Consider the following 23,834-nt stretch of genomic DNA (forward strand, 5'->3'; position numbering starts at 1 on the left):
ATGCAAAATGAACAAGCTATCAATGACAAGAATTTTAATCCTAAGTTGTTCCATTGTTGCATTTTCCTGGTATTTGTTATTTGCATTGCTTCTTTTTTTATGTCTGTTCAAATGTTCCCTACCAGTACTTTTACTGCAGATTTTTTGTAGTTTCTCGAAACATTGGTTTATTGACGCCTGAATATTTACAAGTTTAATTGGCTTTCTGTTTGATTTTCCATGAGCAGCAGGATGAGGGCAAAGCACGATATCTATATGTGGAACTAGATTTTAAGGAGGTTCAATTTTGAATTTATGAATGCAATTGATTTGTACTACGCTCTGCTTTAAGTGGTGATTTCTTTTTTCAGGTAACTAGTAAAAGGCTATTCTTATTGAATCCCATAGGCAGTTGAGGGACAAAATGGGAGCAACAGTATCAATCTCACAAGGTAGGTTCCCAGGTTATTGATACATAATATCATCATGATATTAGTTTCGTGATGGTTTTCTTTTCTTTTCTTTTTTATTTCGCAAAATGTCGTTTCTTTTTTCTAGTGTATATGGATACATAGGACTATAAACTTTAAAGAATTCAAGATGCCATGCAAAACATAATGCAGAAAACTGTCACTTTCAATTGTTCTGGGAATAATTCTTATTTGGTGTGAATTGGTTTTCATTTGTCAAGAATGCCTATAACTTTTTTTTGTTTAAGAATCATATATCTAGTAATTTATTAGAAGTTTCAAGGCTTTAGGGATAGATTTTTGTTTTTTATGAGCCATCATCTGTCAACACACTTTTGATTGAATGAAATCTAGCTTTTTTGGTGGAATGATAGGGAGTCAATGCATTTGCAGAGAATGGAAAAGTGCATGGTGACAACTACAAGCTACTTCCAGCTGATTTGTTTGGCATACAAAAATTGGATGATATCATAACCTTGGCAAAAACAGATCCTGGGTTATAAATCGATTCTTATTCTTTAGCATTTGTTATCATTTTGCTCTTATTCTTTTTTTCCATTTCATTTCTCACCTCTCATTGTTGTAGTTATTTCCTGAATTTTATGTTGTTTTCCTTGTTTGTGCGTACAATTTGCAATTTATTTTAGCTTTATTCTTTTCCCCATGAAATTTATTTCTTTGTTGACTTTCTTGAGTGGAATCTTTTTAATCTTTCCCTGGTTGGGGACATTATGGGTCATCTGATATTGGTATCAGTTTGCCAATATTTATAATTACAGAATGTGTCTTAATATACCTGGATCTAAAGTCAAGCTGTTCTATCGTTGGTCGGACATCTAGAACTTTCTCAACAGCGATATTTTTCTTGTATGAATAGTGTAGTAGGCCCAATTTGCCCAACCCACTAAACCCAATGAAACCCAAAATGATAAAAATCAATTAATAGTCCAAGTAATGTTACAAGCCTAATTCACAAAACCAATTTACAAACCCAAACAGGCCCAAATAATAAAAACCCTAGTGGCCCAACAGCCTATAACTTAAATTAGAAATAGAAACCCTAGACTCCCTAACCCTCTTCAGCAACCACTGGGGTCGCGCCGCGTCAACTCTGCACGCCCCGCTCCACCACGTTCACTCCACACTTTCACGCCTTCACGATACCTGCAATAGGGGCAAGAAAATAGCAACAGAAACAGATATTGTATTCGGCTATAAAAAGCCACAATATTATTTCTGTTTTTTTCACGGATACTACAAACAAATACGAACAAATCAGTGAATCAAAGAAAATTTCAAAAGGTTTTTATCCTGTTATTTTCTTTTTCTTTCTATTTTTTCTTCACTTTGTTGTTGTTTCTTTTTTTTTTAAAAAAACAAGGAATAAAAACAAAATAAATAAATAAAAAGAGGAGGAGCCAAACCTTACCTTTGGCGTTCGCGTCGTCGTAGGGCTAGGCTGAGGTGGCCATATCCGATAAAATATGGTATTTTCTAGGACTAGAAAGCAAATAGGCCAAAAAATGACCATTTTTTTATCTTCGGCCACCGTGGACGGCGGTGTCGTCACTGGCGACCGGCGGCCGCCACTGTGGTCCGGTGACTGGTCTTAGGCCGGAGGCTTAGGGCTGGATGAGAGAGTTGAGAGGATTTTTGAAGTTTTTTTTTTAAACAAGTGTTGAAATAAAATTTTTGTTGAAAATTTTGCTTAAATAGAGGGCTAAAACGACGTTGTTTTGGCTTGGGTCTTTAAACCCCAAAGCGGCGTCGTTTCATGCTCAACCCGTTTGACCCGACCCACTCCAGCCTAGGATCCGCGTGTTTTGCTTTAAAATGGTCTAATTGTCCTTTAGGTCCCCTCTGCTTTTTACATTTGTTTCAATACGGTCCTATTCCCATTTCTTGTATCCTTTTAAATTCATCCCGCTAAATTTTAAAATTTTTATTTAGGTCCCTTTTTAAACGATGCGCATATGCGGAGGGATTATTTCCCAGTTGATCCTTCCATGTATGCGCGCGTTACAATTTGACCCTTCTCTTTTATTTTATTCATAATTTGCCCTTGAATTTATGTTTTAAATTTTAAATTGGTTCCCTTTTGTTATTTGCGCTATTTTATTAATTATGTTAGTGTTATTATTGCTCTAATTATATTTTCTTTTTACGCATATTATTATTATATTACCATATCATTATATCATTAATTTAATATATTATTACTATTATTATTATATTTCCAGATATTTTCTTACTCAAATACTATTATTTATCTATTATTGATTTATCTATTTATATTTCTATCATTATTATATTTCTATGTATTGTATCTCTATTTATATTTATATACTAATATCATTTTTTATTATTATTTTTATATATTATTATTATCATTATTATCACTATTAGTACTATTATTATTTTTTATCATTATTATTATTACTTTTTTCCTACTATTATTATTTCGTACTATTATTGTTATTATTACTACTATTATTTTTATTATTTTTTACTATTATTATTGTTGTTATTATTATTATTATCTTTTTAATTTGTGTTACTTAATATCTTATTATTTTTATTAAACTTTTACTTGCTGATTTATTTACTCTTTTAGTGTTTTTTACCAGCTTATGGGTTTTATTTATTTTATGCATTATTTATTTTAAACATTTTTATTTGTTGTCTAAAATCGTTTTTTTGGTTGTTTTATATGTTATTTTATTTTAGATTGTTTTACATATTAATCATTTTAAATTGCTTTGCATTATTTACTTCAAGTTGTTTTTTATAATCTATTTTAAACCCTTTTTATCATTTATTTAAAATTGTCTTGTTATTTGTTTTTAAATTATTTTATATCATTCGTTTCATTTTTTCTTGATTATTAATATTCGCATTCAAATGATGTGTGTTGTGTGATTATGACCGTCATATGTGCTATGAATTGTTCACTAGTGTATCCATAATGTTGTCATCCATTAGCATACTGTTTTATTCATTTATCATTTCTCTAAACTATAACAATTGTCACCCTAAAATTCATAAAAAAAAAGGGATTCTTTAATAAAGGCAAGATTTTTTATTTGGAAATTTGAGAGGTCGTGCCCTAACGCACTGGGTTCCATTTTTTCTGGTTTGATCCACATGACCGGATAACCTTTGAAAATTAAAATGCATGAGTTTTGAAAATCAAAGGACAAGCTTATTCTCGAGGGTTTAAAATGTTGCGTCCTAACGTACTGGATGTGACATTTTATTACTTCGAGACAAGAAGGTCTTTAGCATCCATTTCTATTTACTCAAGCAAATTCTTTATAACAATCAACATTAATAAAAAGATTGTAGTTTTTTAAATCTGTTCAAATATTCAATCTCGACACTAAGACATTAATTAATCAACTAGGTACCAGTTTTGGGTGTTACGAGGGTGCTAATCTTTCTCGTGGGTAACCGACTCCCGAACCCATCCTTCTGAATTTCGTAGACCAAAAGCGTTGTTTTAATAAATCAAAAAGGTTTATTGAAAACGACCATTTTACGAGGTAACCCGATCACACCTTATCAAAAAGGATTGGTGGCGACTCCCTCTTTTCGTTTTCAAATAAAAAGTCGACATTGATTTTTTCTTTTTCAAAAAAGGTGGTTTCGACAGCTTGGTGACTCCATTGGAGACTGAGAGAGTCAAGCCATAAATTGATAAATTTATGTCTTTTCGTTGAAAATTGAAATTTTGATTTAAAATACAACCCTTTCATTGCATTTCATCTGTTATCTTCGTGATCTTGGTCATAATACATGCTTTGTTGGTTCGCCTCTTTAAATATTTTTGCATATTGCATGCAATGACCGCTCAGTCTTACCCTTTAATTGGGAGTGAGAAACTAGTCTTTTGTGAGGTTTTCATCTCCGTATAGGATAATGGATTACTTTCGGGATGCATCCGTACCTATGTCTTCGTGAGATTTTCATCTCCGTATAGCCATAGGGAAATGTATTCCCTTGAATCAAACTCGATCTATATAAGCCTATAATGGGTGAGGATCGAGGAATCTGCTGGTTCAGTACCCTGTCTTTAGAACTGAACCAAATGTAGTGACCCATAGGAGCCCACCCTAGGTAGAGCCACACCAAACCATTAGCGATCGTCCGAATAGGAGTTCTGCTTGTTATTTCTTGCTTGCTTTAATTTCATATGAATTGTACTGACCTGGGTTGTTTTGCTTGTGTTTGCATGGCATTTCATCATAAAAGGGTGTCGGTTCGAGTTCGATTACTAAATAGAAGGCTTGTCATAGAGAACGAATTTCTTGATAAAGGGGAGGATAATGCGGCTGTCCGTATATGGTCAGAGAAAAAGTAATTGGAAAAGGAAGATAGCTTGACAGTGGGGTATACATCAGAGTTATGGGACTTCACTCGTATCAGCGTGACACAAAATGATCTTCGGGAATTGAAGAAAATGTGGGCCCAATGGGGTGATGAAATCAAACAGCTATTTTACAACAATTACGGTGATCTACCCTACTAATTCGACATCAAGATAGATAAGCATCTGTTTCGGGCTTTGGCCTAATTTTGGAATTCGGCCTACAGTTGTTTCACCTTCGGGAGTGTAGATTTGGCACTAACAGTGGAAGAATATACCGCCCTACTTTAATGCCCAAGGGTTCAAGTTGACAAGGCCTATTCTAGAGCCGCTAATGTTCCGACCTTTACGAAGAAATTAATGAATATCACCGGAATGAGTGAGCAGTGAGTTACGGCTCGGATCAAACAGAAAGGGGAAAGCAAATGTATTCCCTGGAAAAGTGTGCAAGACTTGGTTTTGGCACACCTAGATGTGAAGAAGAGAGTAGATGTTTTTGCTTTAAGTATTTACGGGTTAATGGTTTTCCCTAAGGCGCTAGGGCATATGGACAAGGTAATTTCTGATCTGTTTGACAGACTGGATAAGAGGGTTACGCCGATTCCCGCAATTTTAGCCTAAACATTCAGATCTTTAAATGCATGTCGAAGTGCTGGTGAGGGTCGATTCATAAGATGTGCACAACTGCTGCTAGCTTGGTTCCATAGTCATTTCTGGAAGGTAGACAAGGTGTCATATCGAGTGTTCTCCGAGAATTACTTACCATTAAAGGAAATAATGGTTACACCAAGACGGGATGACATATCAAAAGAAAGATGGATAGCGATCCTCCAAAATCTCCAAGAAAAGGATATCAAATAGAGAGCCCCTTGGTTGGTTCCCGACGAGATCTTATATCGAAGTGAGAATTTTGACTAGGTCCCCTTACTTGGGATTTAGAGAGCCATAGGATATGCTCCTTTACTCATATTAAGGCAGTATAGATCGAGACAGTTCATATCGATGACCCATAGGTTAGCTTAGTGTGAGTTTCCATATAAGGGAGATACTTATAAGAAGAAGGTACGAGAGATGTCCAACACTTGGAATTAGACTCGCCGGCTGAAGAGATTTGCAGTAGGTCCGATAACGACCCCTAAGTATAATGGGTGGCAGAATAATAAAATCAACGATAATATTCCCGAGCCAAATCAAGAAAGAGCGCAATTGATGGAAGAATATCTACAAATGGTCCCATCCGAGTTAGAAATCATAAGGCAGGACTTTGAGAGAAGGAATGCATAACTCAGAAAGAAGACAGAGCAACTGGAAGAGGAGAATATGCATTTGAGACTAGATGCTGATGTCCAGAAACTGGAAACTGAGAAAGTGAGAAAGGGCAAGAATAAGGCCAAAAAATATTTGGATATTCTAAAATCGGATTATAAGAAGCTATGTTTATCAAATAGAACCGCCGGATTGGGGAAAACACCAGAGCAATGGCGACATGAGATTCAAGAAGAAAAGACCAAAGTTGATCGATGGGAGAAAAAATTCCAAGTTACTCAAGATCCAAAGGAAGCCTTAGAAAAAAGCTTATCGGAAACTCAAAATGAGAAAATCAAGTTAAAAGCTAGAGTGGTAAAATTGGAAAAGTCGCTTCATCAGTATCGTAGCTGAAACTTTGCAATGGAGTTGAAGGCGAGCTCAAACAATATTGAAGAGCTGAAAAGGAAGATAGAAGAACTCGAGACTGCGTTGCGAAACTGAAAACTCCGGGTTGAACTCTTAGAAGCAAATGAAGAGGATTGGAAATAGCAACTCCATCGTTCCTAGGAACAAGTTAGGGACAGAGATTATATTACGGGTGAAGCTGTGGCTCAGATGTGAAAAGTGGCTGATCATTTACAGACTCTAACAGTTCAGGCTGACGTACTAAGTGTGAAATATGAATTAGAATTGGGCTGGGTTCGAGAGCTCGCCTGGCTCCTTAGGAAGCTTAAAACCTTGAGCATTAGGGCGAAAGCATATATGTAATCTGTTTTATATAAAAAAATTTATTTTCTAGTAAAATTATTCTAAATGGAATTGAATCAGAGTCGACGCATTTTTGCATTCATTCCATGCATTTGCATTACATCGCATTACATGCATTAACTTTCACAAAAGGACTCTAATTAATTAAAAATTATTTCAGTGAATCTGGAAACCGACAAAAGCCCACTGATTAAGTATTATTACGGTACACGAAAGAAAACTAAGGCAATGGACCAAAGATTGGAAAGTTTAGAGCAAATGTAAAAAGAAATACAAGATCGGCTGCAAATACAGATGCAAGAGCAGCTGGCCAAGATTCAATAGGATATAAAGGATCAGATGTTAGAATCCCAAAAGTGCAAGATGAACCAGTTAACTCAGTTGCTGATTGGAGGGCAAGAAAAAAGGAAAGAGCCCTATGGTCAATTCTGGGGATGACAATGAAGACCCTATCTATCCATCGGGCTTCACCCCAACAAACACTCAAGCACAACCTAACGCATATCCACATAGGGTGTCTGTTAACATCAGTTCCCAACATCAAGCAGGTGCTTAAGTAATAACAAACTTTCTGATAGGATCGGGCTCTGAAAACAATCCAGCAAATCCTGTTGTCCCGATATTCATGACATGGCAGAGGTAGAAAAGGTAAAAACGGAGCTCTCAATGTAACTCGAAGATCGAAGCAGAAGACTGAAAGAGAAGTTCAAGGAATTGGAAGGTTCTAATTACCATTATAGAGTTAATGCTAAATGCTTAAGCTTGGTTCCAGACCTAGTTCTCCCACCCAAGTTTTAGACCTCAAAGTTTAAGAAATATAATGGGACTAGCTGCTCCAAAGCTCACATTACAATGTTCTGTTGAAGGATAACGGGCTATATTGATGATGATCAGTTGTTAATTCACTGTTCCCAAGATAGTTTGACTGAGGCAGCGGCCAAATGGTAAAATCTATTTAACCGTGCCCAAATTAATTTATGGAAGGACCTAGCACAAGCCTTCTTGAATCAATATGGCCACGTAAGAAATACGGCACATGACAGGATCACCTTGCAGAACATGGAGAAAAAGCCAAACGAGAGCTTCAGGCAGTATGTTCAAATGTGGAGGGAAGTCGCCACACAAGTCCAACCACTTCTGCTAGAAAGGAGACGGCAATGCTCTTATTAATACATTGAAGGCTCCATTTATTAATCACATGCTGGGGAGCACAACTAAGAGTTTCTCAGACATAGTAATGTCCGATGAGATGATAGAAAATACAATAAAGTGCAAAAAAATAGATGTTGGGGAAAACACCAAGAGATCAGCCCCAAGAAAAAGGGAGAATAAGGTAAATAACATGAGTGTATACAAAAGTTTCATTCAAACTCAATTACTGTGAGCTAGCTGAAGACAGTAACCACTAACCAATAGGGCTCCCCAATGCAGGAATCCAATACAAAGGGAAAATATAAAAAGACTACAGTTCACACCTATACCCATGACGTATAGGGAGCTGCATCAGAACCTATTTGATGTGCACGTGGTATCCCCTTTGTACCTAAAATCGATGCAACCCCCATTTTCTAAATGGTATGACGCAAATGCTCAATGCGAATACCAATTAGAATCACTAGGCATTCAATTAAAAATTGTACTGCGTTTAAAAAGTTAGTCGAAAGGTTTATAAAAATGAGAATTGTAAAGTTTGATGACCTATCAAGACCAAATGTAGCAGGAAACCCGCTACCCAATCATGCTGACCAAGGGGTAAATAGGATAGCTGAAGGTGGGAGTAAGAAAGTAAAAAATGAGGTTACAAAAGTCAAAACCCCATTGAGATGGGTTTGGAAATAGATGGTAAAAAAGGGGATTGATCATACCAGATTTAGAGGGAGACCTGAAGGAATGAGGAACTACTGTGAGTTCCATAATGGAGAGGGGCATGAGATCCAAGAGTGCATTGATTTCAGGGCCCTAGTACAAGACATGATAGATATTAAGGAAATAGAATTTTATGAAAATGTTAAAAGCCCTGAAGAGGGAAATATATGCTTGTCGGAGGGAAAACCAACAATGAAGGTACAGAAAGTTAACTACCCAGTGGTCATCATTTCACGACCAATAAACAATGAAGCTAGAATACAAATGGCACCAAAGATCATAATCCAGAAACCTGCAGTCTTCCCCTATAAAGACAGTAATAGGGTTTCTTGGAATTACGACTACAATGTGACGATCCCAAGAAAGGAGAACCCGGCTGGTGCTTCAAGGGAGAACCAAGATGTGGGTTTCTATACACGTAGTGGAAGGTGCTATGATTCAAAAAAATACAAGAGAAAAACCTGTAAAAGGAAAAGCTTGGGCGGTCCAACCAAAGGAAGGAAAAATGGCCAGATCTGAGTCACCTGTTAATAAGCTAGTGAGTGAAGAGGAGGCTAAAGAATTCTTGAAATTTTTAAAGCACAGCGAGTACAGCGTTGTAGAACAGCTGCATAAACAGCCGGCTCACATATCAGTACTAGCTCTACTTTTAAGTTCGGAAGTACATTGTAGCACATTGATGGAAGTATTAAACAAAACTTATGTCGCTAATGATATTTCAGTCAACAAGCTAGACCATTTGGTTAACAACATAAGCGTTGATAATTTTATCTTCTTTAATGATGATGAAATACCGCCCAGAGGCATGGGATCGACTAGGCTTTGCACATCACCACCCGTTGCAAGGGGTATACGTTACAAGGGGTGTTGATTGATAATGGATCGACCCTAAATGTCTTACCCCTATCTACATTGAATAGGTTGCCTATGGATAGCTCTCACATGAAGACATGTCAAAACATAGTAAAAACATTTGATGGCACCGAAAGGAGAGTAATGAGAAGAAACAAATTACCCCTTTTGATCGGTCCAAACAAGTAAGAGGTGGACTTCCTGGTAATGGACATCAAGCCTTCGTATAATTGCTTATTGGAGAGGCCATGGATACATTCAGTGGGGGTAGTACCTTCATCACTTCATCAAAAGTTGAAGTTAGTAACAGAAGGCAGGCTAGTGACTATAAATGCAGAAGAAGACATTATTACAGCTATGACCAGTGATGTGCCATATTTAGAGACGAACGATGAAATGATTGAAAGTTCCTTCCAATCTTTAGAATTCGTGAATGCAACATTTATCACCGAAGGGAACATGATCCCTATGCTTAGGATATCCAAAACTACGAAAATGAGCTTACAGCTGACTGTTGGAAAATGGGCTTTACCAGGAAGAGGACAAGAGAGATACCTTCAAGGAAGGGTTGAAGCACTGATGATGAAGGATAAATGAGATCGCTTCAGCTTAGAATTTAAGCAAGAGGTGAGACAAAGAAAGAGTGAGTTAAAAAAGAAGCAAGAAAGGAGGAGAGCACGGTTGAGCGGGGAGAAGATCAAATAGGAACCAATGATCTTCCCCCACATATCCAGAACTTTTGTATCCAAATGAATTATTCACCCTGAGCGAGGGATTCCAAGAAAAGAAACCATAGAATAAATGTTAGGAAATCTGGACATTAATGCCATATCTGAGGAGGGAACTAGAGAAAGAAATTTGTAGGACATTTGCCCTTATGTACCTGGGAGCGTTCTGAACAACTGGACTGCGAAAGAGATTCTTGTAGTTTTTAGAGATAATTCTGAGTAATGTTCAAAACACACTTTGTAACACCCCTCGCCTGCATCCGACGCCGGGACGGGGTTCGAGGTGCTACCTGACTTTTACTAACACTTCCATACTAAACAGGGTCATGAAATCTCAAATAATTAAAAACTTTTATTTTCACATACAATCTGTCCCATATACGGGCTTACGAGGCCCAAAACATACATCCGGAGTGGTTCGGGACCCAACCGAGAACTCATGAAAAACTTAGAAAATCTCTTGCATCAAGGTTTCATACGCTCGTGTGGGTATAGAGCACACGCCCGTGTGCTAGGGACATGCCCGTGTGCTAGGGACACGCCCGTGTCCCAAACCCGTGTCCAAAAACCTAGACAAATACAAGGCTATTTTCCAAGCCATTTTGTCACACTCACAATAGATACACGCATACTTATACAATAACATGCAACATGAAAAAATTAGGTACTTAAACATTCCTAACATGTCATGATTATGGCAATTTCACATGTAATAGATATCATAGATTTTACTCACATCTTTACCACATTCATACTATAATCATTATAAACTCATCACTTAATACCATAGCACATGCATGCATAATTAAAATAGATTTCCAACCCCATAATCCAAATAGGCCAACACATATGGTTAAAGCCATATCACATACTCTAATATTTAAACTCCTATACATGCCATAGGCTCAAAGAACTTGAAATCACTACACTAATAGCGTTAGCTTGGCAGTGTGATAATATCTCTGACGGCCTCCAACCCTAACTTGGAAACTCTAGAAAACATAGGAAAGAAGAGGGGGGTAAGCTTTCGCTTAGTAAGTTCATATGAAAACAATAAGCAACTCATTAACTTGTTTTATCAATGTTTACAACATATTCTCAAGTTCACGACAAGCTGTCTTCCTGCGCAACAGTCACTAAATTATTTATCTCTAGAGCTACGAAACTCTGAATTAAGTTCCGTAAATTTTCTCTGAAACTAGACTCATTTATATTTCTGCCATAAAATTTCCAGAATTTTTGGTCAAGCCATTTAGTACAGTTTATTAGTTAAAGTATCCCCTATTTTAGGGTATGACTACTCTGACCCTTGTGCACTATGAACCGAATTTCTCCCTGTACAGAATTCCAATGACCATATCGTTTGTTTCCCTTAAAAATAGACTCAATAAGGAATCCATGCATATAAGGTATGACTTAATAATTTTTTTACAATTTATGGTGAATTTCTAAAGTCAGAGCAGGGGATCTCAAATTCATTCAGACCCTGTTTTACAAGAATTCAAATATCTCACAATATAGAATTCTTTTTCTTCCCCTGTTTCTTTCATGTGAAAACAGACTCATTAAGCTTTAATCTCATAATTTATTCTGCCTCTAACTCAGTTTCCACTATTTTTAGTGTATTTTCAAAGTTACACTACTGCAGTAACTCAAATCTGTCAAGGCTAAATTACTCATTCATGATCATTGTTCACAAAATTAATACAACATCGTTTGTATAATCATCACCGAGACATTCATATCACATTTTTATTTACCATCTTACTATATTGTTGTTATGTCGAGTTTTCAACCCGAGGGTTAAGTATATACCTGTTCAAAGTATCTATTTCACAACATTTACCAATACGCCCCTTTCATCTCGAGTATTCCTCCATTTGAGTAGAATTTTACCCGTTGAACACATCGAAATATAATTCAGATACATGGAAAGTTTGCACATAAGTGCCACAGATATAGCCAAGCTACCATGTAACCTGCCCATAAGTGAACTCGGACTCAACTCAACGAGCTCAGGCGTTCGCATCCATAAGTGAACTCGGACTCAACTCAATGAGCTCGGATGCCTAGTTACATCTCACGAACTCGGACTCAACTCAACGAGTTCGAACATTCGCATCCATAAGTGAACTCGGACTCAACTCAACGAGTTCGGATGTTCAACCATCCTAGTGACATGTCACTTGTATCCTAATCTATTCCTAAGGTTCAAACGGGATTTTCCTCGAACACATATCCTTGCCATCTTCCGTAAAATACTGAAACCAATACTCGGTAGCACTTTATATTTAACAGATAATACACATTACTTGCATTTTATTCGAAAATAACCACAAAGCATATATTTCATGATAAAAATCAGCATATCATATATTTAACATCAATAACTTAAAAATAACAATTATGCTACATTATTTACACATGAACTTACCTCGATACCACAAAGGTGAAAAAAACGTAATTATCCCTTAATCGATTTCTTTCCGTTCTAGGTCCAAATCTTGATTTTCATCATCTAAAATATCACATTCAACTTATTAAAACAATGTACTAATCAAATTAGTCCATTGACACACTTGGGCAATTTTTACAATTTTGCCCCTATATTTTGCCAAAATTACCAAATTACCCTAGGCTCGTAAAATAATTTTATCACATTTCTTTACTCCTTGAGTCTAGATGAATCATTTTCATAACTATAGCAACTCATAATTTCAACTATTTCACACATTTACAACTCATTTTACAACTTAGCAATTTAGCCCTTTTTAAGGTGTTTTCATGCAATTTCTTTCACAAAAGTTGTTTATTAGACAAATAGGACTCATAATCTTCCATAAAAACACAGAAAACAACACATTTACTCTCATGGCAAAACCCTAGACTCTTCATCATTTTGCAAAATAGACCCCTCATATGAAAGCTCATGCTTTAGGGGTTCCAAAAATGTAAAAATCATCAAGAAAAAGCATTAAAATCACTTACTATAAAGGGAGTTTCTTTGCTGAAAGTTTCCAGCTTCTAAACCCTTTCTTTGCTGCCATTTTTTTTGGTGGAGAGAACATGAAGAAAAGATGATATTTTCTTTTCTTTATTTTATTACTTATTTGTCAAATAAGTCACCCAACACTTACCTAACATGTTTGACCATTTCATTCCTTGTCTCATGGCCGGCCATCACTCTTTGAATGGCCTAATTTCACTTTAAAGACCCCCAATTTAAAATACAAGGCAATTTAACACATTTAGGTATTAAAACTCAACTTTTACCTTTTACGCGATTTAGTCCTTTTTCGAAATTGGACTAGAAATCGCTAAAATTAACTTACCAAAATTTACATGCACTTATAAAATTATATTATAACACAAAATAATACTAAAATAAATTTCTCTGGCCTCAGAATAGTGGTCCCGAAACTACTGTTCCGACTAGGCCCAAAATCGGGCTGTTACACACTTATTGCTCTAAGCCTAGGAGTGATAAGAATCCTTTTGTGAAATAGGCTTATGTCCAAAATCTTTATTATAATTAAATGCATCTTTGCTATCATTCTGAGCAGATATTCTTTTATTCTTTCCATTTCATTCATAATCATGCTATATAGATGATTTTTCTTAGATTCTTTGGTCCTATTGGACTTTCTTTCAAATATTCTTTTATTCTTCATTCATCATACAAATAATTATTCTTAAACTCTGTTGTTTTTTGGATTGCCCTTCATCATCATAACAGGTTTCTGGACATCAATGATATGAGCGACGATGACAACGACTCAGGGTTTCCTTTTGAGCACGATATGTATATGAAGGATCCTCAAGATTTTGAAGATGATCAAGACTATAACCTATCTCCTGACTTGTTGAGAATGGTAGAGTAAGATGAAAAACAAATCTTACCTTACAAAGAGTTAGTCGAAATCGTGAGCTTAGGAGAAGGAAAAGAGGTGAAGATTGGAACTTGTATCACCGTAGAGACAAAGTGAGATCTCATTGAGTTACTCCAAGAATTTAATGATGTATTTGCATGGTCATATCAAAACATGCCAGGGTTAAATACTGACATTATGGTACATCGAGTTGCCGTAAAGGAAGAGTGCAAGCCTGTTCAACAAAAGCTCCGAAGGATGAGGCCTGATGTTTTGCTAAAAATAAAAGAAGAGGTCAAGAAGTAGTTCGACGCTGGGTTCTTAAAAGTGGTGAGATACTTAGAATGGGTAGCCAATATCGTCTCTGTCTCGAAAAAAAGATGGAAAAGTACAAATATGTGTATACTACAGGGATTTGAACAAAGCTAGCTCGAAGGATAATTTCTCATTGCCTCACATCGATACCTTAGTAGATAACACGACATGTTACTCACTGTTCTCCTTCATGGATGGTTTCTCGGGGTACAACCAAATTAAGATGCATCCTGAAGACATGGAGAAGACCACATTTGTAACTGTATGGGGAATATTTTGTTATAAGGTGATGCCATTTGGGCTAAAAAATACGGGAACAACGTATCAAAGAGCTATGATTACCCTTTTCCATGATATGATACACAAAGAAATCGAAGTTTATGTCGATAATTTGATCGTAAAGTCTCTGACAGAGAAGGAGAATGTACAAGTCCTGAGGAAATTGTTCCTAAGGTTGAGAAAGTTCCAACTAAAATTCAATCCAATAAAATGTACCTTCGGGGTTAAGTCCGGAAAGTTGTTAGGATTTGTAGTTAGTGAAAAGGGGATTGAGATCGACCCAGAAAAAGTCAAGGCCATACAGGAGCTACCTCTACCATGTACTCAAAAAGAAGTCTGGGGTTTCCTAGGGAGGTTAAATTATATTGCCCAGTTCATTTCACAACTAATTGAGAAATGCGACCCTATATTCCGTCTCCTTAAGAAACACAATCCAGGTGTATGGGATGAGGAATGCCAAAAGACTTTTGATAAGGTTAAATATTACCTATCCAACGCCCCGGTGTTGATGTCACCCAACCCAAGTAAACCATTAATATTGTACTTGGCCGTATTTGAGAATTCCATGGGGTGTGTGCTCGGCCAGCATGATGAGTTAAGAAGGAAGGAAAGAGCAAGATACTACCTCAATAAAAAATTCACTGAATGTGAGACAATGTATTAACCAATCAAGAAGTTGTGTTGTGCATTGATCTGGACAACTCGGAGATTAAGACAGTATATGTTATATCACACCACTTGGCTCATTTCGAAACTAGACCCTCTGAAATACATGATGGAATCGACAGCTTTGAACGGAAGGATAGCCCAATGGCAAATTCTACTTTCTGAATTTGATATAATCTATGTTAACCAGAAAGCTGTAAAAGGAAGTGCAATAGCAGATTTCCTGGCTAGTAGAGCTCTAGAGGACTATGAGCCCTTGAACTTTGATTTCCCAAACGAAGATATGATGTATGTTGCAACCACTGAAGAAGATTCTCAAGAAGGCCATCTATGGAAACTAAATTTTGATGGAGCCTCAAATACTATGGGTAACGGAATCGGGGTAGTCCTAATATCCCCAAACGAAGATCATTATCCCTTTACTAGTAAATTAGATTTTGATTTCACGAACAATATAGTAGAATTCAAAGCATGCATCATGGGAATTCGTACAGCAGAACGTAAGATCAAAGTGCGCTAGTGATTTATCAACTTAAGGGAGAATAGGAGACAAGAGATCTCAAGTTGATTGATTATCGAAAGCTGGTTCTTGAATTGATTAAAGAGTTTGATGACATCATCTTCTGCTACCTTCCACGAGACGAAAATCAGATGGCTGATGCCCTAGCTACTTTAGCTTCTATGATTGAGGTAAACAAACAAGAGGATGTAAAACCTATCCGGATGAGTATTTTTGAAGCTCCAACTCATTGTTACAATATTGAGAAAGAAGAAAAGGATAAAAGAACATTGAGAAGACTAGCTAGTGACTATGTCTTAGATGAAGAGGTCCTACAAAAAAGAAAAAAAGATCAAGTGCTGTTAAGATGTGTGGGCGTCGTTAAGGCTAAGAAAATCTTGGAAGAAGTCTATTAGGGTGTCTGTGGAACACACGCCAATGGCTTTACAATGGCCAGACAAATTATGAGATTCGGGTGTTATTGGCCAGAAAATCTTCATGTTATGACTTCTCCATGACCTTTATCTATGTGGGGCATGGATGTGATTGGGCCAATATCGCCAAAAGCTTCTAATGGACATCGATTTATCTTCATGGTCATCGATTACTTTACCAAGTAGGTAGAAGCCGCTTCATATGCCAATGTCACAAAGTCGACAATCAGCAAGTTCTTGAAAAAAGAGATCATATGTCGATGTAGAATGCCAGAAAGGATCATATAGAATAATGCGCTAAATTTGAACAATAGCACGATAGTAGAGGACTGTAGTCAATTTAAGATCAAACACCACAACTCATCGCCATATCACGCAAAAATGAATGGTGCGGTGAAAGCAGCCAATAAGAACATTAAGAAAATTGTAGGGAAAATGACTGAGACTTACAAAGATTAGCATGAGAAGTTACCATTTACCCTTTATGCTTACCGAACGTCTGTCAGGACCTCCACCGGGGCAACGCCTTTCTCTTTGGTCTACGGAATGAAGGCAGTTTTGCCAATTGAAGTCAAGATTCCTTCTCTCCAAGTTTTATCAAAGGTGAAATTGGATGAAGTAGAATGGATTCAATCTCGATATGATCAATTAAACTTGATCGAAGGAAAAAGGCTAAGGGCTACCCGTAATGGTCAGATGTACCAAAAGTGAATGATGCAAGCTTATGACAAAAAGGTTCGCCCAAGAGAATTCCATAAGGGGGACCTGGTATTGAAAAAGATCCTTCTAATACAAAAGGACTTTAGAGATAAATTGATGCCAAATTGGGAAGGACTTTATGTGGTAAAGAAAGCCTTTTCCGGAGGAGCACTGATTCTAGCTGAGATAGATGGTAAAAACTTGCTCAATTCCATAAATTTAGATTCAGTCAAGAGATACTTCGCCTAAAAAAGAGGGAGAGGCCAATGTGAAAACCCGCAAAAGACACTTTGAGACCTTCTAAAAAAATAAAAAAATAAAAAAATGGAGAAGTCAAAGCGAAAATCCACAAAGGACGCTTTGAGACCAAATGGGTTTTAAGTTGAAAACCCGAAAAATGACAGCTCAAATTTTGATCGAAGGCGGGGCATGCGGTAGTCTTGTCTTCTTCGAATTGACAAGAAGGAAGGGTGTTACATCTTGGGGCATCAACAAAGTACTGTAGGCCTTCTAGACACATATCAAGTTCAAAGGGTCCTCGAGAAGTTTTGTGTAGAGAAGCTCATACTGTGATATCTGGGGCACCTATTTTCATCTTATTCATTTTGTACTTTAGCAAAATTTGTTATCTTGGTTAATTTTTCCTCTTCGAGTTTTGCTCTTAATAAAATTTCATCTTGTCCATTGTGATAATCTTTTTCAAGCATTTTTCATTGAAACAACAATTACTGGGCTGATAATATTCACATAAAAGAAGTTTTGCATATTACTTTAAGAAGTTTCTAAATAATACAGGAACCTGAAATAGGATTGTTATTTAGAACTCACCAAACTTAAGGGTTAAAAATATTTGAGAAAGAAGAGTCTAAATTATGAATATTCCTTTAGGTTTTCTGTCAAAGATATCAGCTGAATAAGAAGACATGATATTGTGTCAGTGATAGAACCTTGAAGAACAATGAGCAATGACAACCTAAACATTAAGAAAAGATTATTCTTATGACATTTTGCATTCATGCAAATATCATTCATACACATCTAGTTATGAGCATTTGATTCATTCTGATCATGACATCCTAATCATTTGGGCATAAGCATAGGCCCATGAAATCGATTCTACAGGTCATGTTCCCTAGAGGACGATTTAACAAGATCGGTGAATCTACAAACCTCATCTCACTGAAGTTGCAGTAGAGCAGGAAGTTACAAGTCTTATCTCCCTGAAGTTGCAGTAGAGCAGACTGAGGATTACAAGTGTTATCTCCCTGAAGTTGCAGTGGAGCAGACTGAATATAGCAAATCTTATCTCCCTGAAGTTGCAGTGGAGCAGATTAAAGCTACAAATCACAAACCTTATCTCCCTGAAGTTGCAGCAGAGCAGACTGAAGAAAGCGAATCTTAGTCCCTGACGTTGCAGTGGAACAGATTAAAGCTACAAATTATAGAGAATCTTATCTTCCTGAAGTTGCAGTGGAGCAGGTTAAAGCCACCAGCCTTATCTCCTTGAAGCCGCAATGGAGCAAACTAAAGATTGCGAGTCTTATCTCCCTAAAGTTACAGAGGAGCAGATTGAAGATAGCATATCTTATTTCCTTGAAGTTGCAGTGGAATAGACTAAAGCTACATAACCTATCTCCATGAAGATGCAGTGGAGGAAATTGAAGCACCAATTACGATTCCCCTGAAGTTGTAATGGTTTGGGACGAGGCTACCTGAAGCACCAAAGATATTGAGACTTGGCAAAGCCGGGCAAAGTTGGTCCTTCTTAAAAGTTTTTGCTCCATTCTCGTTATACGACAACGAGCAAAGAGGGGCAGCTGTAGTAGGCCCAATTTTCCCAGCTCACTAAACCCAATGAAACCCAAAATAATAAAAATCAATTAATAGTCCAAGTAATGTTACAAGCCCAATTCACAAAACCAATTTAAAAACCCAAACAGGCCCAAAATAGAAACACTAGTGGCCCAATAGCCCATAACCTAAACTAGCAACAGAAACTTTAGCCTCCCTAACCCTCTTCAGTCGCCGCTCGTGTCGCGTCGCGTCACCTCCGCGCGCCCCTCTCCACCACGTTCGCTCCACACTTTCACGCCTTCACGGTACCTGCAATAGGAGCGAGAAAATAGCAACAGAAACAGACATTGTATTCGTCTATAAAAAGCCATAATATTATTTTTGTTTTTTTTTCACGGATACTACAAACAAATACAAACAAATCAATGAATTAAAGAAAATTTCGAAAGGTTTTTATCCTATTATTTTCTTTTTTCTTTCTATTTTTTTTCTTCACTTCGTTGCTGTTTCTTATTTTTTAAAACAAGGAATAAAAACAAAAAAAAAAGAGGAGGAGGAGCCGAACCTTACCTTTGGCGTTTGCATCGTCATAGGGCTAGGCTGAGGTGGCCATCTCCAATGAAAGATGGTATTTTCTAGGACTAGAAAGTAAATAGTCCGAAAATGGTCATTTTTTATCTCCGGCCACCGTGGATGGCGACGCCGTTGCAGGAGACCGGCGGCCGCCACGGTGGTCCGACGACTGGTCTTGGGCCGGAGGCTTGAGGTTGGATGAGAGAGTTGAGAGGATTTTTGAAGTTTTTTTAAAAAAAAAACAGGTGTTAAAATGAAATTTTTGTTGAAAAATTTACTTAAATAGAGGGCTAAAACGACATCGTTTTGGCCTAGGTCTTTAAACCCAAAACGGTGTCGTTTCATGCTCAACCCGTCCGAACCGACCCGCTCCAGCCTAGGATCCGCATGTTTTGCTTTAAAAGAGTCTAATTGCCCTTTAAGTCCCCCGCCTTTTACATTTGTTTCAATACGGTCATTTTCCCTTTTCTTGTATCCTTTTAAATTCACCCCGCTAAATTTAAAAATTTTTATTTAGGTCCCTTTTTAAACGATGCGCATATGCGGAGGGATTATTTGCCCAGTTGATCCTTCCATGTATGCGCGCATTACAATTTGACCCTTCTCTTTTATTTTATTTATGATTTGCCCCTGAATTTATGTTTTAAATTTTAAATTGGTCCCCTTTTGTTATTTGCGCTATTTTATTAATTATTTTAGTGTTATTATTGCTCTAATTATATTTTCTTTTTACGCTTATTATTATATTACCATATCATTATATCATTAATTTAATATATTATTACTATTATTATTATATTTCCAGATATTTTCTTACTCAAATACTATTATTTATCTATTTTTTATTTATCTATTTATATTTCTATCATTATTATATTTCTATGTATTGTATCTCTATTTATATTTATATACTAATATCATTTTTTTATTATTATCATTATTATCACTATTAGTACTATTATTATTTTTATTATTATTATTATTACTTTTTTCCTACTATTTTTATTTCGTACTATTATTGTTATTATTACTACTACTACTACTATTATTATTATTATTATGATTATTATTATTATTATCTTTTTAACTTGTGTTATTTAATCTTTTATTATTTTTTATTAAACTTTTATTTGTTTATTTATTTACTCTTTTAGTGTTTTTTTTACCAGCTTATGGGTTTTATTTATTTTATACATTATTTATTTTAAACCTTATTATTTGTTGTCTAAAATAGTTTTTTTTGGTTGTTTTATATGTTATTTTATTTTAGATTGTTTTACATATTAATCATTTTAAATTGCCTTGCATTATTTACTTCAAGTTGTTTTTTATAATCTCTTTTAAACCCTTTTTATCATTTATTTAAAATTGTCTTGTTATTTGTTTTTAAATTATTTTATATCATTCATTTTATTTTTTCTTGATTATTAATATTCATATTCAAATTTTGTGTGTTCTGTGATTAAGACCGTCATATGTACTATGAATTGTTCACTAGTGTATCCATAATGTTGTCGTCCATTAGCATATTGGTTTATTCATTTATCATTTCTCTAAATTATAACAATTGTCAGCCTAAAATTCATAAAAAAAAAAAGATTCTTTAATAAAGGCAATATTTTGTGTTTGGAAATTCGAGAGATCGTGCCCTAACGTACTGGGTTTCTTTTTTTTCTCGTTTGATCTAAATGACCGAATAACCTTTTAAAATTAAAATGCATGAGTTTTGAAAATCAAAAGACAAGCTTATTCTCGAGGGTTTAAAATGTTGCGTCCTAACGTACTAGATGTGACATTTTATTACTTCGAGACAAGAAAGTCTTTAGCATCTGTTTCTATTTACTTAAGCAAATTCTTTGTAAAAATAACATTAATAAAAGGATTGTATTTTTTTTAAATCTCTTCAAATCTTCAATTCTCGACAGTAAGACATTAATTAATCAACTAGATATCAATTTTGGGCGTTACGAGGGTGCTAATCTTTCCTCGTGAGTAACCGACTCCCAAACCCGTCCTTCTGAATTTCGTACACCAAAATTGTTGTTTTAATAAATCAAAACGGTTTATTAAAAATGATCATTTTACGAGGTGACCCGATCACACCTTATAAAAAAGGATTGGTGGCGACTTCCCTTTTTCGTTTTCAAATAAAAAGTCGATCCCGATTTTTTCTTTTTCAAAAAAGATGGTTTCGACAAGCAGGTTTTGTACTTTCTTGAAAACCCAACATCTTTACCTCTTTTTTATTGGTTGCGGTTTCCTGCTAGTGTTCCTTTCTTGAATGCCTTCCCTTCTGTGCCTATCAAGGTTGAAGAGAACATTGAATTTACAATTTATGGTCTTTGTCAACAGATTCACCCGGATGATATGTTTGGGCGGCAAATGATAAGAATTTAAATGTGAAACCGTCCTACTTTCTTATTTTCATCTGTTATGAGTTGGCTTAATTCAGTGAGTGAACTAGTTATTTCCCAGTAAGCTGTTTGCGCACATTTTTTAACCTATAGACATTTCGTATTGTTTTACATTCTTTTGATGCTAGATTAAAACTTAAAAGATATTTAGCTACGTCAGAACATCCCTTTCTCTCCTCTCTCTATCTTTGGCTGAAATTTTTTTTTATAGAGCGCCCCTTTTTCTCTTTGGTTGAAATGCAATAAATTTTGAACTTAGAGATTAAGACATATTGCAGTCAATACCTTTTATTTATTTGCAATCATGGAAATAAAAAGGCGAAAATGGGGAGCTTGGATGAATTGATGTTGGTTTATACAAACATACACTAGTTATTAGTTGAAAATCAGTAACTCTTCGTTGAAATTTTTCTTGTCAGAGTTGAGGCTATGCACTTTTGGGTATTTATGTTACGCCAACTTTGCTTGCAAAGGAAAAACTATTTCTTGATCAAGGATGACATGTATACAACTACATATTATCTTTTAATTTTTGCTTGACATCATATCTTATTTTTTATTTTTAATTTCCGTAACTTTAACTAGAAATAATGCCAATGATATAGGAGTTAGGCTATGAATATATCTGCTGATTTATTTATTTTATGGAACACATTTTCTTGGTGCCTTTAGAGTGCCATGTCTTTGATGGTAAGCATGGTAATGTCTCTGACCCAAAAGAACATAGTAATGAACAATATAAAGTCCAGGCCAGGTTCAGGCTAGACAGAGCTAATAATTTAGCAACTGTTAGTCCATATAATTTCCCCTTTCTTCCTCATAACTTCTAGAATGAACTTTCTTTTTTTGAAGGCATTCTAGAATGAACTTTCAATTGTAGAAATGAGGCATCATATAATATAACTGCCCTCCTGTCTTTCCTTGTGTCCTGAGTGAGATTCTTTCTAGGGCATGCTTTTATATATGCATATATATTGTTTCATTTACAACCTTTTGTGTAATTTCTGCTGAGATTCAGAAAGCTGTTGCCTGGGACATGAGAATTTATAGTAAATTTGTAGATGCCCACGAAAGATGCACGTAAATGCTTTGCTTATTTCATAAAAGTTTTTTCCCATCAGACAAACAATTTGCCAGCACTCTGAGCTTTGATGGAATTGCTCATTACTTATTTTAAACTTGCCTGAGCTAACTTTGAAATGTAGTACCGAGAACTTGAAAAAGAATTAGATCATGATGTAAGGTTATTTGATTACTTACTGTTATTATCTGTTTGTCGTGCGTAACCACTAAGACTTCAATTGTTCAACAAACATCTAGTTGCCAAGGTCATGGCCGGGTTAATTGGCTTAGGAACTGTGCAAGTAGTGACCATAGGCCATGAAATTGATGATTAAAATGAAAACAGCTACCAACTGTAGCTCCAAAGTTTCTTTCAAAAGATGTTCTTTCTGACAGATTAGAACTACTTTTAGAATTAGAAAGTTCAAATTTGAGTTGGATAATATCTTTATGTGTGTGCCTTTGTTGCTCTGCAAATGCCTGCTTAGTGAAAAGAAGAATTTTTGCTTCCTTTTTAAGCAGCCTTTCTTTTAAGGTTTTTGGGAAGATATAAAAGGAGATTCATTGCAATTTCTTGGTTCACAGCTTTAGCTCCTTTCTTCTACTTTTCGCTGGGAAGCTGGTCATTTCTGCGTTTCTGATATATTCTTTAAGGGGGCTCTTAAATGTGACTTATCTGGTGATCAGAATTGAGCAGCGGGAATTGTTTGATGAATTTGAGGAATGGCATATGCTGCAGGTAACGAAATCTTTCCCTGAAACAGAAAGTTCTCACCCTAGAATTTTTGGGAAAATAAGATGTGCTTTCTGTCAATGCTGACCTGACAAGTAACATGTAAAGTCCTTGGTTCTTGCAACCTGGCTGGCAGCTCAAATGGCTAAGTGGCAGTTGCATAATCTATGCTTTGCTCCTACTGATTAAAAAATTGTATGGAGTTCATTATAGTTGTCAT

General features: G+C 35.9%; 1 long non-coding RNA gene and 1 pseudogene across 1 annotated transcript; one reads left to right on the forward strand and one right to left on the reverse strand.

The window, feature by feature from the left end:
* LOC107929653 (leucine carboxyl methyltransferase 1 homolog) lies at positions 1-22,319 on the forward strand (annotated as a pseudogene).
* Positions 11,131-12,766, reverse strand: LOC121204494 (uncharacterized). The gene is made up of 2 exons (XR_005899410.1): positions 12,712-12,766; positions 11,131-11,269 (listed from the first exon to the last, which is right to left on the reverse strand). It is a non-coding gene; the product is annotated as an uncharacterized lncRNA (long non-coding RNA).
* Positions 22,320-23,834: the final 1,515 nt, after the last annotated feature.

This window comes from Gossypium hirsutum, chromosome A08 (assembly GCF_007990345.1).
Source record: "Gossypium hirsutum isolate 1008001.06 chromosome A08, Gossypium_hirsutum_v2.1, whole genome shotgun sequence".
NCBI lineage: Eukaryota > Viridiplantae > Streptophyta > Magnoliopsida > Malvales > Malvaceae > Gossypium > Gossypium hirsutum.